Source organism: Herpailurus yagouaroundi, unplaced genomic scaffold, assembly GCF_014898765.1.
Source record: "Herpailurus yagouaroundi ecotype Mexico unplaced genomic scaffold, PumYag 183, whole genome shotgun sequence".
Lineage (NCBI taxonomy): Eukaryota > Metazoa > Chordata > Mammalia > Carnivora > Felidae > Herpailurus > Herpailurus yagouaroundi.
In genome coordinates this window covers 15,555,436-15,573,754 of record NW_024412414.1, presented here as the reverse complement: position 1 = coordinate 15,573,754, position 18,319 = coordinate 15,555,436, and the positions used below count along the sequence as shown (strand labels likewise).

Genomic DNA, 18,319 nt, shown 5'->3' with positions numbered 1-18,319 from the left:
CTTCTGTTCCAGAAATGAAAATTGTATTTAGTGTTACTTATTTGGGGGATAAAGAAGTATAAATTAGATAGATTTTTTTCCTTTAAAGTCTATTTGTATAAATCTGCATTAAAAAGTACTAAAATAGAGTGACTAATTTAAAATTTGCTTAATGTTTATGAGAACTTAATATAAGTCAAAATAATTCACAACATTTAACAGAGAGACCAACAAAGACAGAAAAATTGTTTAGAAGAATTATAGGCTCAAACTTTGTTTTATAGTAATCATAAAAGAGGTTAAAGCACATGCTAATAAAATAATTCCAGTATAATAGCACATTTGCTTACTAAAACATGCATCTAAAGCACAAGAAACATCCTATGAACACTATTTTAAGTGATAAACATTTATTTAGAAATAAAAATTCTTTCAACTCTGCTGTATGCACCTCTCTTTTCCATAAATTCTCCAACCTTATGTATAATCAGGATTGCTTGTAAAACTGTTTTCCACCTAATGGTCTGAGACTTTTTCTGCTACTTTTAGCCAATAATTAATTTTTATGGGCAAATCAGGGAAACGCTGACAGGCCTGTGACTTCTGAATGGTGTCTCTCTACTGAGTTATATTTAAACTATGCTAATCCTTTGTGGCCATGTCACATCTGCACACGTCAGGTACTTCTGAAAACTGTTCCTTTATGGAAAGAAGTTGCCTTAACCTTACACACACTCCCGTGGTCTGGCTGCTTTCAAACCAGACTGAAAGAGGTTTCCACTCTGTATTTGGCCAGGGTATTAGCAATCGTATTAACATGGAATATTTCAAACTATGAGAAGGGGTGTACTTGGTAAGGGGAAAGATGTAAGACATCACTCATTAGGGTTTTTATCTGAGCCATAGGGTAGCCTGGTCTATTTAGTATTTCTCAAGACTAGACAGAGTGGAATATTGAGAACTGGGACATTGAAATTAGTAACGTTGTAGATATGAACTCTACCACTTACGAGCCATGTGACCGGAAACCAATTACTAACCTTGTGAACCTCGGTTTACCACTGTGTAAAATAAGAGGAATAGTAACAATGACCTCCTAAGGCTATTGGATAATTATATTGAGAGCATGTAGCACAGAGTCTGGGATGGAGTTACCATCTACAAATGTTAAGTGCCACTACTGCTAGCCTGCACAATATTAATGCTCTTCCTGGAGAAAAGTAAGGGAAGCAGGAGGTTTCAAGAATTTAGGAATGGTTCTTTGGTGCAGTATTTCATGTGGTGTAATATGCAGGAGTTCCCAAACCTATTTGATCAAGGCATCTATTTCTCTAAGCTGCTTGTGTTAGTTTCCGAGTGCTTCTGTAACCAATTACCACAAACTTAGCAGCTCAAAACAACACAGAATTCTTTTCTTATGGCCCTGGAAGTCATAAATCTATAATGAATCTTACTAACTTCTGATCAAGTTATATGCAGGGCTACATCCCTTCTGGAGGCTCCAGGGGAGAATCTGTTTCTTTGCATTGTCCACCTGCTTGCTACAGGCTGCTGTCTTCCTTGGCTCATGCTCCCTTTCTTCAACCTCAAAGCCAACAACACAGCAGCCCCAGGCTCTCTCTCCCACTCTCTCTGACCTCTGCTTTCTCTGCCACATCTCCTTGGATTGTGACCCTCTGGTTTTCCTTTTGCAAGCACCCCTGTGATTAGATTAGGCCCATTAAGATAGCCCAAATAATCCCTCCATGGCAAGATCATTAACTTAATCACATCAGCAATATGTATATTTGTCATAAAGGTAACATATTTGCAGATTTCAGGGGTTAGGATGTGGACATCTTTGTGAGACCAGTATCTTGTCTATCACACATGACCTAAGAATTCTAGGATTCTGAGAAAACAGTTAAGAAAAGCCCTGAACCTCATGGTCAACAAGTTAGGGGATGGGAGGCAGGAAGGCAAGGATAATAGTGTAACTGGGAAATTTCATTTATATTGGTTATAAAATACGGGTGTATACCAGTCAGGGTCCCAAGAGAAAATGGATGGCAAAACAGGATGGTAGGATAAACAAAAGAAGCATTAATAAAGTAAAAGTAAAGAGGCTTCAAAGGTGTGTACACGGATAGGGAACCCGCCAGAATAGTTCTAATCTTTCAATCTTTTCTCCCTCCTGCCAGGGCTACGCATTGACATAACCCAGCCACAAAGCCAAAGAACAGGAGAGCTGGGGATGTAGAACAGTGGTTCTCAACCTTGAGCCTGTGTCAAAAACCAAAGGGGCTTCCTGAAACACAGACTTCTGGGGCCTATCCCCAGAATCTCTGATTCAGTAGGTTTTCAGGAGAGTCTGATGCCGCAGTCTGGAATTAAACCTTGAGACCACTGATGTTGACCAAACAGGTTAGCCTCCAGGAGCCCAGAGCAGGTGGAGAAGGATGATGAATGGGTCTGAATGGACCAACTGAAGTTATATGCAATAGTAGGCAGTAAAACAACAAATTATGGACCAAATAGTGTTGATTTTAAGTACAATGGGAGTCCTAGCGTGTGGAAAGCTGATGGGTGGAGGAGTTGAGGAAGGTTTCATGGAGGAGGTGGAATTTTGCTTAGTGAGAAGGTCAACTTTTAGAAGCATTTGGAAAAACAGTTAATTGTCTAAGAAAGGGGCAGAGATAGGTAACAGTATCTGGGACTGATGGGAGTGGGAAAAGGGAACCAGTGCAGGTTTTTGAGTAAGGGAATAATGTTATGAATGACCAGGATGAATGGAAGGGAAAGACGGCTCACTTGGTGACACAAGGTAAGAAAGTTGTTAAAATACTTGTATTGTAGAAAAAAAATCCCTACTAAGTTTGAGAAAAGACTAGGTTTCTGTTTTAGGCTCTGTTATGAACTAATTAACTAGCTGGATAAGGTTGGTTCAACCATTGAACCACACTAAAGGGAGTGGAATTATTTTATTACAAGAGTGTGTTAACTGCCTGGAGAGAAAAGAGCAAATAGAAGAAACATTTCGAATGCTACCAACATCTACATCTAGGAAACAGCAACATCTGCCAACCAGTGTGTAAACTTTGTCAACTTTTGGTAAGGAAAAACTTCAATTCTTGCTGGTGGTGACTTGTTGCCAACCATGCAAGGATTATTTTTGTGGGGGGAGTAGACGATATACATGATTAATGTGAAATAAAAAAGAAAAAATTTTACATCACTAAAATTAATTTACTTTGCTTAAAAAATTTTTTATCCATCCATCTATTCATCCATCCATCCATCCATCCATCCACCCACCCATTTATAAATTGCTGTTATAAATGAGAACACCAGACTTTGAAGATTTTGAGAATGTGCCTACTAGTGGATGGTAGCTCTTCTTGAAGATATTTGCTCTCTGCAAAGTAATAAAGATGGAGCTGACATTCACCATCTGCCCTCACTGAGATAAGGTTTTATGTGTGTTCTAATCATGGTGTCTACACTGCTCAGACGGGGAAAAAAAGAGTATCATTTCCTGGAAACAATTTTAATTTCTGTTCACATACATTAGCTTCTTCTTTGTATTCTATACTTTGATTTGTTGTAATGTTTTGGATACAGAGAAATTAAGTTTATGACAACTTACTTTAAAAAGGTAATCAAGGTTCTGATATATTTCAGAATGACAGAAAGAAAGAAAGAAAGAAAGAAAGAAAGAAGAAAGAAAGAAAAAGAAGGAAAGAAAGAAAGGCATAAAAATAGTACTCTTTCCCCCTAAAATTATTGGCAATGCCAAATCTGGAGAGTACGTGATACTTGCCTTCAATGATATGATCACTAATAGTAATAACTTAACCCTATCTAGTGTTTACCATGTACCAAGTAGATATTTCATAGCCATTCTGTCTTTTAATCATCACAACAATTATATGAAGTAGTTATTATTTTGAGAACACAGAAAAAAGAAGAAATAGAAGCTTAGATAGGTTAAGTGTTTGCCTGACAATTGCACTGACCTAGGTGTTGATGCTGAGTTTCAAATTCATGTCTGATTTATTTCAATAGACCATGCTTTTTTTTTTTTTAAGTTTTTTTTTTTTTTAATGCTTATTTATTTTTGAGACAGAGAGAGACAGAGCATGAACGGGGGAGGGTCAGAGAGAGGGAGACACAGAATTTGAAACAGGCTCCAGGCTCCGAGCTGTCAGCACAGAGCCCGACGCGGGGCTCAAACTCACAGAGTGCGAGATAGCGACCTGAGCCGAAGTCGGCTGCTCAATCGACTGAGCCACCCAGGCGCCCCTAATAGACCATGCTTTTTACCATTACATTCTTCTAACATTCTCACCCAAACCCCTATTAACTCTCTTTTCTTTCTGTTTTTTATTAATTTTTTTGATGTGTGGTTTATACTCAAAGCCTCTACTTTTCCTACTATATGTTATCTACTGCTGCATAACAAATTACCCTAAAGCTTAGGTTAAAATAACATTTATTATTTCAGTTTCTGTGGGGCAGGAATTTAGCAGTGCTCAGCTGGGTGCTTCTGTCCTACAGTATCTTATTGCAGCTGTGGCTACAGTCACCTAGAGTTTTGACTGATGCTAGAAGATCCACTTTCAAGATGGCCCACTCATTGACGATTGGTAGGAGGGCTCGGTTCTCCACTGACTCTTTGCGGGAGACCTCACTTCCTCACCACATGGACGTGTCCATAGGGCTTCTTGAGGGTTCTCGTGTCACGGCAGCTGGCTACCTCCTAGAGAGAGTGACCTAAGAAAGAGCAAGATAGAAGCCAGAGCCCCTTTTATGACCTACCTTTGGAAGTGACACTCATTATTTCTGCCGTATCCTGTTGGTTACACAAGTCAACCCTATTCAGTGTGGGAAGCTGTGAGTGCCAGGGGGAGAGAATACTTGTAGCCTGGCTACATACCTCCTATTTGGGAAGGTGACTACACATTTACCCCTCACTTCTTTCTTAACACTCTGTACTTTATTTTTTACCCCCTTCCTTGGGTTTTAAAATGCTTCTACCCAACAGATACTATAATTTCCTTTCTATTACATTTCAAAGTTTTGCAGGACTGAACCATCCCTTATCATCTCCTCATTTTCTTCTTGGTTTTTCATTCAGATCTAGTGCTTAGCATAGTGCTGGGCACACAGGAAGATGACTTGATAAACACTTGTTACATGAGTGAACACATCCAATGACTATATGCTCAATTTCCTTCTGCCTCTGTGCTTCTGTACTTCTTACTCTTCATTAGTGCTCAGTCACAAGCTGGGCATAATTGGGCCAACTGGGGTGTTTTATTTCTCTCAATTGCACAGAACTGTAAAAATTGAGGCAACATGTAAATTTTTTAAATGTTTTTTCTTTTCTTTCTTTTCTTTCTTTTTTTCTTTTTTTTCTTTTTCTTTTTTTTTTTTTTTTTTGAGGGGCAGAGAGAGACAGAGCATCAGCAGGGGAGGGACAGAGACAGAGGGAGACACAGAATCGGAAGCAGACTCCAGGCTCTGAGCTGTCAGCACAGAACCCACGGACCGTGAGATCATGACCCGAGCCAAAGACAGACGCGTAACTGATTGAGCCACCCAGGTGCCCCTAGGCAACATTGAAAATTTCGGGGGTTTCTCACAAAAATATGAGTTCCTGCTTTTGGTGAAAACGTTGAGGATGTGGCATGGAAGTAGTTGCTGGAGCCAAACAAGGAGGTCCCCTCTAGAGACGGTAGGTTCTCTTCAGCTCATGATGATTCTCACCATTTCTGCTTCTCCTTCCTACACTGAGACTCCTCCAACTTGCCATTTGTTACTGTACTTATGATGTTATTTTTCTTAGAATGCAGAAATGTCCCTAAAATCCATGTCTCTATAAAAGTGGGAAAATGAAAGACAGCCCAGGTGCTCACATGACTTTTCTTAAACCTCCCTGGTTAAAATAGGCAGGAGTTTGTGACCTGTGTTCTCTGAGCCATGGTTGACGAAAATGATCCCATCAGGTACTCTCCCCAGCATGCCTCCTGGATCCTTATGTTTGATGTCTTTTATTTCTTATCACCCAAGGCCTGAAATGGAGGATGAGTTCATTGTTCAACTGCAGGAGAGACTAACTTTTCTATGACTAGGTGGTGAGCAGAAAGTACCAGTGACTGCTCTGCCTTCTGGTAAGAACACATCTCTACATACTGGAATCATTTTGTTTTGTTCTAGAAACCCATTTGGCCAAGGCTTTGGTTCTGTTGTTGGAAACTGTTGTCTTATTTCTACTCATTTTCCTACTTAAAACATCCTGGTGTGCTGAAATCAGATTTCAAGCTTCTGTGTGTGGATGTATAAAGTGACCGAAGGATGGGAAGAAAAGAGTATGTTACTCAATAGGCAAAGTTGTAGGTAATTGAGGGAAACTTATCTCCACAAAGGCAAATTGAAGTCTATACTGAAGAGAAGGACCAGTTTGTCACCACAGAGGCAGGTGACGGCAAGGGAGACAAACTAATTACAGCTGTATGAGTATCTGTCGTCGACATGAAAGTGAACAGAAATTCAGAAGATCTCCAAGTTTAGTTATTTGAGATATTAGTTAGGAATTGCTTTTTGCTCTTAAAAACAGAGCCCCAACTAAGGGACTCAAATCAATTTAAAAGATCTGTCATTTGCAAGGTCATTGATAAAAGTAGTCTAGGGGTGTTATGGAAGCTTTATAGATACGTTGTAGATCCAGCTTTCCCCGTTGTTTTCCTCTGCCAGCTTCGAAGCTTAACTTCCATCTGTAAGTCACAAGTGGCTGTTGGATTTCCAACCATTGTGTCAGCTTACTGAGTAGGAGCCAACAGAACAGCAGAGCAAAAGGGCTCTTCCAGCTGTCCCTGTCCAGTACTTCCGCATATATCTCATTGGTTATTCCTATGTATAAGGGAGGGGGGGAAATGTTTCTTCAGCTAGATTCATTGCTTAGGGTTCTGGCGGTAAGGACCAAAGAATGAATAAATGGAACAAGTTGTGTCAAATCTTTTTTAAGGGAAAGTAAGAAAAGTAATTATTATTTGACAGTTTACTACGTGCTGGGGCTGCGCTACAAATGATCTCATTAAATAGTCACACAACCATACGAAATAAGAGGTACTATGTCATTGCCGTGTTACAGGTGAGGAAACTGAGGCTCAGGGAGGTTAAGTAACTTGACTGAGGTTAAGCTGTAAGTAGTAAATAGTGAGTGGGCCAACATTTCCAAAAACTGTTGCTTTGTCCTTGGAAATTTATAGGAGATGAGATATCCTTTCTTGAGAACACTGGAGTTTCTCATTTCTCTTAGGGTTATAGAATTCCTGTAGACCAATATGAACTCCTAACCTGAACTCTCCTGCTCTTTTTTATTGAGACTTTTAAGACAATAAAACAACAGTTAAAAGCCTTTGAAGACCACAGGAAAGTGATAAACTATCTAGATTTCCTCCATTCCTGGATGTTTAATTTGCATATTGAGGCTCTACAAATGGATGAGGTTTTTTCCTCGAAGCTATATATGTACTTTGCTCATGTGAATCAAGATCTTCCTCAGAAGTGACTACTCCTTGATCTTGTTTGTGCATTTTGCCACCTCAGGATGAGAAGTGAATTGTACTTATTCTAGTTGAGCCAAGTATAAATTTTGTCCTACAGATCAGGACAAAATTGTGAACTGTGAATTGCCCGGTATAAAAAAATGACATGTTGTTGTCTTATTAGGCTAGTTCTTTGTTATTTGTAAAATGAAACTCAGCAAATTATGCGTGAGGTTTTCAAAGAAGGTGTATTACTCATAAAGTTCATGATGGGAAATTTGGAAGTCTAGCCAGACTAAGCATAGTGTCATGGGTTTTGTTTTTAGTGGAGAACAAAAGAACGGATTTCCTCAAACTCAGGAGCAAAATAAGTTGCGCCTAGAAGATTGAGCTGTGGATCAAATGTTCAAAGCTTGGATCACATAATATACATCATTGTCATTTCAACCACAATACTAGCAATGAGTTAAAAAAAAGACGTATTATTGCTAATTCCTCCAGGGTCTTTTTCAATCTCTTCCAGAAAGAAAATTCAAAGCTTGCTGTGTTAGCATATCTTTTGAGAAGCCTGGATGCCAGTGGGCAAAATACACTAGGACGGAAACTTTCCAGAGGCCGTGAGCATGTTGTTTTTATTCATTGTATGTCGGCTGCTCTGAGCACACAGTAGGCACTCAAATACTCAAAAAGTAGGTGAAAGAATATCAGATTTCCTAGTCCCTTTTAAAGCCTGAAGACCTACTTAGGATCCTATTTATGGCTTCCAGATCTAGAAACTACCTCTCTGGTCACCTCCCCACTTCTCCCTACCATTTTGGCCTTTATATACTTTGGTAAAATGAGATGGTCTTCTTGGAAATCACCCTTTGCCTCTTACTCATCAACCCTTATGACTTTTTCTCAGTCCTTTTTCTACCGGGTCTGACACAGCACTCATCAAGTTTGGCTTGACCTTGAAGCTGTCTCCTCTCTTTGTTCCTACAATGCTATACAGTCTTGATTTTTCCCCCCTTTTATGACCTCTTCTCTGTCATTCTCTGAATGCTTTTTTTAAAAAATGTTTATTCATTTTTGAGAGAGTGAGAGACAGAGTGCAAGCAGGGGAGGGATAGAGAGAGAAGGAGACACAGAATCTGAAGCAGGCTCCAGGCTCTGAGCTGTCAGCACAGAGCCCGACACAGGACTCAAACTCATGAACTGTGAGACATGACCTGAACTGAAGACGGATGCCAAACCAACCGAGCCACCCAGGCGCCCCACTCTTTCATTTTTATATGGAAAGTCTCTCATATTCAATTAGTCACTGAGGTCTCCTCATATCTTTGTAAATGCTCTTGTTAGGGATCTTGTCTCTACATTTGTCTTCAAATACTCTTTTCAGTTTATTCCTATCCTGTTTTATCTGCCCCATACCTTCTATGTTCTCACCTCATACCTCCGTTATTTTGCTGCCTGGAAGACACTGGCACACATCTAGAGTGGAAGTGATCGCTTCCTCTCCCCTCCTCCAATACACACATGTGCACATGTTCACACACATATACACTCACTGTGATAGTTTTATGTGTCAACCTGACTGGAGCATGTGAGTCCCCAGCTATTTGGTTAAACATTAGTCTGGGGGTATCTATGCTGGTATTTCTGGGTGAGATTGACATGTGAATCAGTAGATGGGTGAAAGCAGTATGCCCTCCCCAAATGCAGCTGGGTATCATTCAATCCGTTGAGAACCTAATGGGAATAAAAGGTTGAGTAAGAATAAATTCTTTCTCTCTACCAGATGGTCTTTGAGCTGGGATGTCAGTCATCTTCAGCCTTTGGACGTGGACTCAGACTGGAGCTTACACCATCAGCTCTCTTGGTTCTTAAGCCTTCAGACTTGGACAGGGATTATACCATGGGATCCTCTGCATTTAGACTTTTTAGTCTTATCAATTGAGCCAATTCTTTATAATCTCTTATCTCCCCCTTTATAATCTCTCCTCCCCCTTTTATAATCTCTCTCTCTCCAGAAATATATCCGATTGCATTCTGTTGGTTCTATTTCTCTGGAGAACCCTGACTAACACACTCACATGCCCATGCCCCTGCCCACACACATTCACACCACTCACACTCACATATGGAGGTCCTCACTAATGGCTTTTCCAATTCTGAACCCAGTGCCTCAAAGGAAAATCTTCAAGGTAGCTTTGACCCACCACCCTCTCCTTCCTTCTTCAAAACCAACCAATCAGAAAGTACTGTTGACAACTTTTTGTGATGCTTTTCAAAAGCAACTTCTTCCATTTACGTTTTAAAATTATTTTAAAAATAGTTTTAGTCTTATCGCAAAGTTGCAAAATAGTATCAGGGATTCCCCTACATCCATCACCCAGCTTCTCTTATATTAATATCTTGTACAATAATCATATACTTTTCAAAGTTAAGACATTAACATTAGTACAGTACCATTAACTAAACTACAGGCTTTATTCAAACTACAGTTTCCCCTTCTTTTCAGTTCCAGGATTTCAATGGCATTTAGTTGTCATTTCTCCTTAGTCTACTCTAATTTGTGACAGTGGCAATATCCATCTTTATTCTGTGGATAATATGTCTTCTGGGTTTCTCCACTGTAAAGTTGCTACTTTTCTCTTTGAAGTTAATAAATATCTTAGAGGAAATACTTTGAGACTGTACAAATACACCATGTCTCCTCAGTTTTTTCTTTGCCTACCAGTTTTAATGTTCATTGTTGGGTCTTGCAGACTAATTACTGGTGTGGTGTTCTAATGGTGATTTTTCTATTTCCCTTACTCTTTTGATCTTTATTCATTCCTTTAATTCCATTTGAAATGACAACTATTAAGAATAGTCACATTTTTTGGGGGTGCATTTACTCTGCACCTGGTATTGGAATATGAATTTAATATTAACTGTGTCATTTAAAGCCCACAGTAACTCTTTGAATTAGGTGTGGTTATCACCACCTTATAGATTAGCAAAGGGCACCCATAGAGGTGAATAATTTGACCATGGAAAATTGGATGAGGCCAGCATCCCACCCATGTTTGTCTGATCTAAAGTCTGTTCTCCCCACCCTTACATAATCCTGTTATTACTTTGGTTTATACACTCATGTCATGAGAACGTCTGTAGGAGAGTGACCACCGTGACTACCAGGGCCCAGTTTGCTTCCCTATTGCATAATTCTTTGATGTTACCTGTACTCAAGACATTACAATGGCTCCCATTAAAGATAAGATGAGGTCTGAAATTCCTAACCCACAATGAAGGCATCTGGCATTTGAACCCAAACCAACCTTCCCTTCCTTCCTTATATCTGTTCTCTACTCCTGTAAATGTTCCCACCACAGTAGCCTGTCAATTCATGGTGATTTCTATCTCTCTGTCTCTCTCTCTTAAAAAAAAAGTTTATTGAGAGAGAGAGAGAGAGAGAGAGAGAGAGAGAGAGAGAGAGAGAATCCCAAGCAGGCTTTGCACTGCCAGTATCAAGCTGCATGTGGGGCTCAATCTCACAAACATGTGGGATCACTACCTGAGCCAAGATCAAGACTCAGACACCCAATCCCTGAGCCACCCAGGTACTCCTTTCCTATCTCTTGGCTTTGCCTTACATTTCAATAGCTATTTCTCTTTCTCTGTCAGTTAATCCTGCCCATCTCTTAAAGCACGCATCCTCTGTGAAGGGGAAGTCCTACTGGCTCTATTTTCCAAACATATCTGGGAGCTGGTTCAATCTGGATGCTTCCACTACTAATCCCCAGGCCCAAGCCTCCATCATCTTATTCCATCATTACTTATTCATGAATGCATTAAGTCAAAGTGCACACAAAAACCAGAAAGTCCTGATGAGACCTGCTCCACCTCCCTGCTTCCCTACCATCATCTCTCCAACCTGGGCTCTTTCTGTTTTCATCTTTATTAGTTCCACTCCAACTACACTGACCTCTGTGCTGTCACTAGAATATCCCAGGCACACTGAAGGCTTTTGACTTGCCTCATCCCTCTACCAGGAATGCTCTTCCTCCAGTTATTTATACAACTAATTCTCTCAGGTCCTTCAAGTATTCACTCAAATGTCACCTCCTCAGTGACGTCCAACCTGACCTTGAAAAGTATCCAATCTCCCTAATCTTCACCTGCTTTTCCTGTTTCCCCTGTACTCACAATTGTCTAATAAGTGCTATGCTTCTGCTTATGTCTATAGTTCATTGTCTATCTGGAGTATAAGCACCAGGCAGGCAGCGATCTTTGTATTTTGCTTACTGATGTATCCCAAGCACCAAAGACTGAACCTAGTATACAGAAGATGCTGAGGAAATTTTTGATGAATTATATGAGTATCTCATTCACAATAACCTCTTCCTATGTCATTTCCCCACCTCCACCCCGTCACTCTGTGGTATACCTAATATTGGAACCATTCTTTTGGCATGTATATACGCCTCATTTTGTTTCTTGTTTCACATTACATTCATAGCCATAGATGTCAAGCAGAGTTCAGCAACCTGGTTACATTTCCTTACTGTCTTATTTATCTAGACGACTCTTTCATGCTCATTAAACTTTCATCTTTCCCCAGTGTCGGGGTAGAAGAGAACTCTCATTTCCTATTGGCTCCTAAACATGTGCTGCATCAGTACTCTAGTTCTCAGTGTGCCCTCTGGTTGTATGTGGGCAAACCCACTACCTGAGTTCTTTCCTTTTCACCTCCTCAAGCACTTCTCTTCTGGAGGTGAATCTGCTCCTACCTACATAATCCATTTCTCCCTGTCTCTTGGATAGGCTCAGCAAGGGTGAACAATCTCCCGTCTTTAAAAACCCTCCTAAGTCAACAAACCCATTTTCTGCTACTTGCCCATGTCTCTGTTTCTTTTATAAAAAATTCTCATTGGACTCCCTGTCTTTCCTTCCTCAAATACCATTCATTCTTCCCTAATACATTTCAGTCAGGTTTTTGTCCCTACCCCTTCACTGAAACTGTTCTTGTCCAGGACCTCCATTTTGCCGGATCCAATGGTCAATTCTCAGGATTTGTCTTACTTGATCACTTAGCAACATTGGGCACAGTAGATTATTCCTTCCTTCTTGAAACACTTGACTTAAGGCTCTTCCTTCCTTTCCCATCCTGAAAACACTGATACTCCAGGATTCAGCCTTTGATCCTCCTTTCTTCCCTCTCTGCATGTATACCCTGACTGATGTGGCTTTGGAACCATCTCTCCAGTGATGATTCCCAAATCTTTATTCCAACATGGACCTCTCCCCTAAGCTCTAGTCTCATATAGCCCCTCAACACCTCCCCTTGGATGTCTCATGGCTGCTCAAAACTTGCCCCTAATAGAACTTTCACTTTTCTCCAACTCAGCAAATGTCAGCCCCATTCACTTAAAAAAAATACAACTATGAGTCATCATTGATTTCTTCCTTTCTTTCACAAGTCAATCCACCAACAACTGCAGTTGGATCTACCTGTGAAATATATCTCAAATCTCATTCCTTTTTGTCTCATTTTTCACCAACATCCTAGTCTAAGTTATCACTGTGCACCCGGATTATTGCAGTAGCCTCCCTCTGGCTTCCTTGATTACATTACATCTTCCAATATGGCCTTAAAAATAATATTAGAATATTGCCTCCCGAGCCAAAACCTTTTATTGTCATTTTAGCAAATTGAGAATAAAATCCAAACTTCCTACCATCGCTTTTGAGGCTTTACGTGAGCCTTCCTGATACCTCTCTGATCTTGCCATCTGCTATTGTCCCTTTAACTCACTTCAGTCTTGTCACTCTGGACTTGCTCTATCTTGGAAATCTCAAACCTACTCCTGCCTAAGGGCCTTTGTACTTGCTGTTATCTCCACCTGAAATCTTCCTTTGCAAGATCTTCCCATGACTTGCTTATTTCATTCATTTTTCCATGAATGTCTCCTCCTCAGAGAGGCCTTCCCTGACACCCAGTCTAAAGTTACCTCCACCCCATCACCCTCCCTCCTTGTGCTCTGCTTTAATTTTCTTCATAGCGCTTGGAACTGAAATCATTTTATAAATTTGTTATTTCCTTGACTGGCCTACTAGGATGGAAACTGTGAGCTTGTGAAACATCTTTGTCTTACTGTGGAATCCCTAGTGGTTAGAACAGCAGGTAACTGAATAACGACTAGTTGAATGAAGAGATATAGTTAATCATTTATTGGAGTGCATATTTGGGCCAGGTGTAGGGCAGAGTGCTATGAATACAGGGATGAATGAGAAAATTCTAGCCCTCAAGGAACTCACTGTCTTACATAGTAGTTCTTGATGTGTCTTCTTTAGACCAGCAGAATCGGCACCAACCACCTGGGAATTTATTAGAAAGGGAAACTCTCAAGCCCTAACTGGAACTAGTGGATCAGCAGCCCCTGGGGGGAGGCAGCAGTCTGTGTGTTAACAAGCCCTCTTTGGAACTCTGATGCCCTGTGGAGTTTGAGGACCACTGCTCTGATGGTGAAGTCAGACCCCAACAGGTGATCGTAATGTATGGGGGCCAGTGCCATTAACAAATGCTGGACATTTTAAAGACATTCTTTGTTAAAGGTAAGACTGCTGCACCAGTACAAATAAATGTCCCCAACATACTTGTCATCCTCCCTTTTCTTATCCTTTCCATTTTTCTTTTTTAATTCTTATTCTTTTTTTTTTTTTTTGAGAGAGAGAGAAACACACTGTGAAGGGGGGAGGAGCAGAGAGAGCGGGAGACCCAGAATCCGAAGCAGGCTCCAGGCTTTGAGCTGTCAGCACAGAACTCGACGCGGAGCTCAAACTCACAAACCGTGAGATCATGACCTGAGCCAAAGTCAGACGCTTAACTGAATGAGCCACCCAGGCACCCCTTCTTTCCATTTTTCTAAACAGAGTGAACTTATATTCTGAACAGAGGGGAAAGAAAAACAAAAACAAAAATAACACACCAACAGCTGGTCTGAGACCAAGTGAGTTGTAGCCTAGTTTAACCAGTTTTCTAAATCCAGTTAAACGAGGCTATAACTCTGGGGCTGGCCCACGCTCTGTGTTGTTTAAATTACAGAATCTCCAAAGGAATTGGAACAACAGGCCCAGTGTTGCCCGCTGTGAGCCAGCAGAACACCACCTAGACAATAGAAGTCACTCACAAAACAAGGACTTAATACAGGGCTAAGAATGGCAACTTCAGAGGAAAGTGAGTCTTGATCCTAGAAAGCAGGCCAGCAGGCCCCGTTTGGGCCCCTCTCTGTCTACTGACCACCGTTTGAACGTCTCTGTTTGAAGTTTTTGCCTGTTCAGATGGGCTGTAGCCAGGACAATTTTTAATGAACACCGGTGGGCATTTCCCTACCACCCTGACAAATACCAATCCGCCTGTGAGGCTCCCTCTGATTGTAGCTACAGATAAGAGAAGATCTCCCGGACATTTCCACCTCGTATTTATCCACTGAGCAAAACTTTGAGAGCCAGTTTAATTGGCTTGAATACCTCTCAGACTTGCTATCAGCCGATAAATCAGCAGGAGGCGCTTAGAAAATTAGGTTGGCTTTAATCTTATTTTAAAACTTGGAGTAGTAGGAAAAAAAAAAAAAGAAGAAATACAAAAGAGAAAACATTTGACTAAGTTTTGGTGGAGTGAAATTATTGGCCATTTCAAATGTTCTAGGATGTCGACTGAAGCCCATATGAAAACAGTTAAATGCTATTCCAAGAGAATCCAATATGCTAGGAATATGATAGGGGACAGTGAATGGAAAATTCTGTAATTACTATGTTCATATTTCATGGTAAAATATATTCAAGATTAACTGTATTCTAATGGAATGGTGCCTGCATCCAAAACATTTGGGGGCCGCTTGGTTGGGTGGGAAGGAGGAATAATTTAATTAGGCCACAGATAGAGTTTTCTTAGAATTCTTGGTCATACATAGCTAGTTTTGAATTTCTTCTTTTACAACTTGGAGCCACTGGTCATGAAACCAGCATTGTTGGGAAATAAACCTGGTCAGAAGCCTTATGCTTTTGGTTCTACACGTGTGGGCCTATCTTTGGTGCAGCGGGAGCATGAAGAGACAGGGCATTGCTCCCGTGCACAGAACTTTCTGTGGGTTTCACAGTCATACACTGACTTTGGAAACCAGTCAGTTTTTCTGAAAATATACACAACGTTAAACCACAGGCCGGGTTTTCAATATGTTGTAAACATTCTCACAGAGAGAGCAAAAATAGCCCACTTTGATTCATTGCCTGCCAGTGCTTGCTCTCAAGAGTGGCCAAGAGGGGCAGAGAATCGAGAAAAGAAAAAAAAAAAAAAAAAGAGAGTGAGCCAAAGAGAGGGACAAGAGAGAGAAAGGAGGAGAGGACAAAGGAGAGGGAGGGAATGGGGGAGAGGGAGGGGAGGGAGAGAAAGAGAGAGAGAGTGAAAAGATTCTAAAATAAACCAGCAGCCTCAAGTACCATAGAATGTTCAACTTCCTAAAAACATCAATTCAAGGGCAAACCTTACTTGCGGGATCCTGGGGTAATAACAAGTCACGGTGGGTGTGTAATGGTACCCGGCAACGGCAGAGTGAATGCCTGCCCGCCTAGCCCCACAACTTTAGAAATTCGCTTGGATTTTGGATTCATGCGGCTATGAGCATTAGAGAGGAAATACTCCTAACGCTCATGCAGAATTGCCAGCGGGGCTCATTGCTACTTATTACTGTGAAGCAATGAGGGGTTTTCCAGGGTTTCCCAATTCTCAATGTATCTTGCACTTAAGAGACAGAAATCACTGGAGTCCACTTACAGATTGTAGAGAGGGGGAAAATACAGGGAGAAATGGTGTTTATGATGTTTATGGTAGGCAGACTTAAAAAAATATTCAAAAGCGGGCACTAGGGTGGCTCAGTCGGTTAAGTGTCTGAGTCTTGATCTCCGCTTAGGTCACGATCTCAGGGTTTTGTGAGTTTGAGCCCCACATCGGGCTCTGTGCTGATGGTGCAGAGCCTGCCTAGGATTCTCTCTCTTCTCTCTCTCTGTCCCTCCCTCACGTGCACTGTGCTTCCCCCCTCTCAAAATAAAGAAACAGGGGCACCTGGGTGGCTCAATCGGTTAAGTGTCCGACTTCAGCTCAGGTCACCAGCTCAGGTCCGTGAGTTCGAACCCCGCGTCAGGCTCTGGGCTGACAGCTCAGAGCCTGGAGCCTACTTCCGATTCTGTGTCTCCGTCTCTCTCTGCCCCTCCCCCGTTCATGCTCTGTCTCTGTCTCAAAAATAAATAAACATTAAAAAAAAAGAAATATTAAAAAAATTTTTAAAAAGAAAAAAATATTCAAAGGAAATAATGCTGATTATGCTAATGTTTTAATTTTAAATTTTTCCTTTGGCTTATTTAACAATAGTTTTGTCTTACTCTTCTTTCTTTATACTTTTCATTGAAACTTTATGGAGTTTAAGTTGTTTTTTTATAAGGGGATTTTTAACTGAGTTTAAAAAACCTTACTGTCTATTGAATCCCACTCCATATTCCTTTGAGTAGCTCATATCTTTCAAAGGACTTTGCTCCTGAATCTCACAGACTCAATTTTAGAACCAATGTTCACTATTTCAGCCCATCCTATTTGCTCCATTTAATGATATATATGATTCTAGGGTCTTTATTTATTTTTTATTTTTTTAATGTTTATTTATTTATTTTTTATTTTTTTATTTAAAAAAAAATTTTTTTTTTCAATGTTTATTTATTTTTGGAACAGAGAGAGACAGAGCATGAACAGGGGAGGGGCAGAGAGAGAGGGAGACACAGAATCGGAAACAGGCTCCAGGCTCTGAGCCATCAGCCCAGAGCCCGACGCGGGGCTGGAACTCACGGACCGCGAGATCGTGACCTGGCTGAAGTCGGACGCTTAACCGACTGCGCCACCCAGGCGCCCCAATGTTTATTTATTTTTGAGAGGGACAGAGACAGAGCATGAGTAAAGGAGGGGCAGAGAGAGAGAATCCAATGAGACACAGAGACACAGAATCCAAAGCAGCCTCCAGGCTCTGAGCTGTCAGCACAGAGCCCAACGTGGGGCTCAAACTCACGGACTGTGAGATCATGACCTGAGCTCAAGTTGGACACTTAACTGATGGAGCCACCCCCATGCCCCATTTCTAGGGTCTTTATAGACCACCAAGAAAGCCATGCTTTTCTACTTCATCCAGATTCTTGGGTTCACCTCTCAGCGTCACAGTTTAATTGTGTAACTTTAGGCAAGTTATATATTTTCTCTGCAATCATTTTCCTTACTTGTAAAATGGAGACATAATAACACCTACCAACAGGTTGGTGGTGGAGGTTAAATGAGTTGATATGAATTAAGCACTTAGAATAATAGCCACCACGTGGTAAGTGCCAGAGAGATGCTAGTTTTATTCTGAACCAACCATTCATGCATATAACCAATTTTTACTGATCAACTATTCTTGGCTACCCTTCCTGTGACCACAGGGCCTTTGTAGGTATAGTTCTCATTGGAATTGTTTTCTCCTCTCTCCTTGAGGAAACTGTATATCTTTCAGATCTTAGCTCAAATGTCATTTTTTATTGACAGCTTCCCCTGATGCCCCCAGAACAGATCAGATTCTCAATGTCTGGATTTCCTTTCCTTTATAACGTTAATCAGAATTTGTAACTATGCATCTGGCTCTTATTATTTAACTATCATGCGTCCCTCACTAGACCATGTACCCCACAAGAACAAGGACCATGCAGGATTTTGTTTGCCATTATGCCATCAGTGACATCAGATGATTAATAAGTAACTGTGGTCTGAA

General features: G+C 40.9%; 2 long non-coding RNA genes across 2 annotated transcripts in view; one reads left to right on the top strand and one right to left on the bottom strand.

The window, feature by feature from the left end:
- The window catches only part of LOC121041351 (uncharacterized), a 284,372-nt gene that overhangs the window by 718 nt on the left and 265,335 nt on the right, over positions 1-18,319 (bottom strand). The window lies entirely within an intron of this gene.
- The window catches only part of LOC121041350 (uncharacterized), a 79,506-nt gene that overhangs the window by 8,734 nt on the left and 52,453 nt on the right, over positions 1-18,319 (top strand). The gene's annotated exons all lie outside the window — the stretch shown is intronic.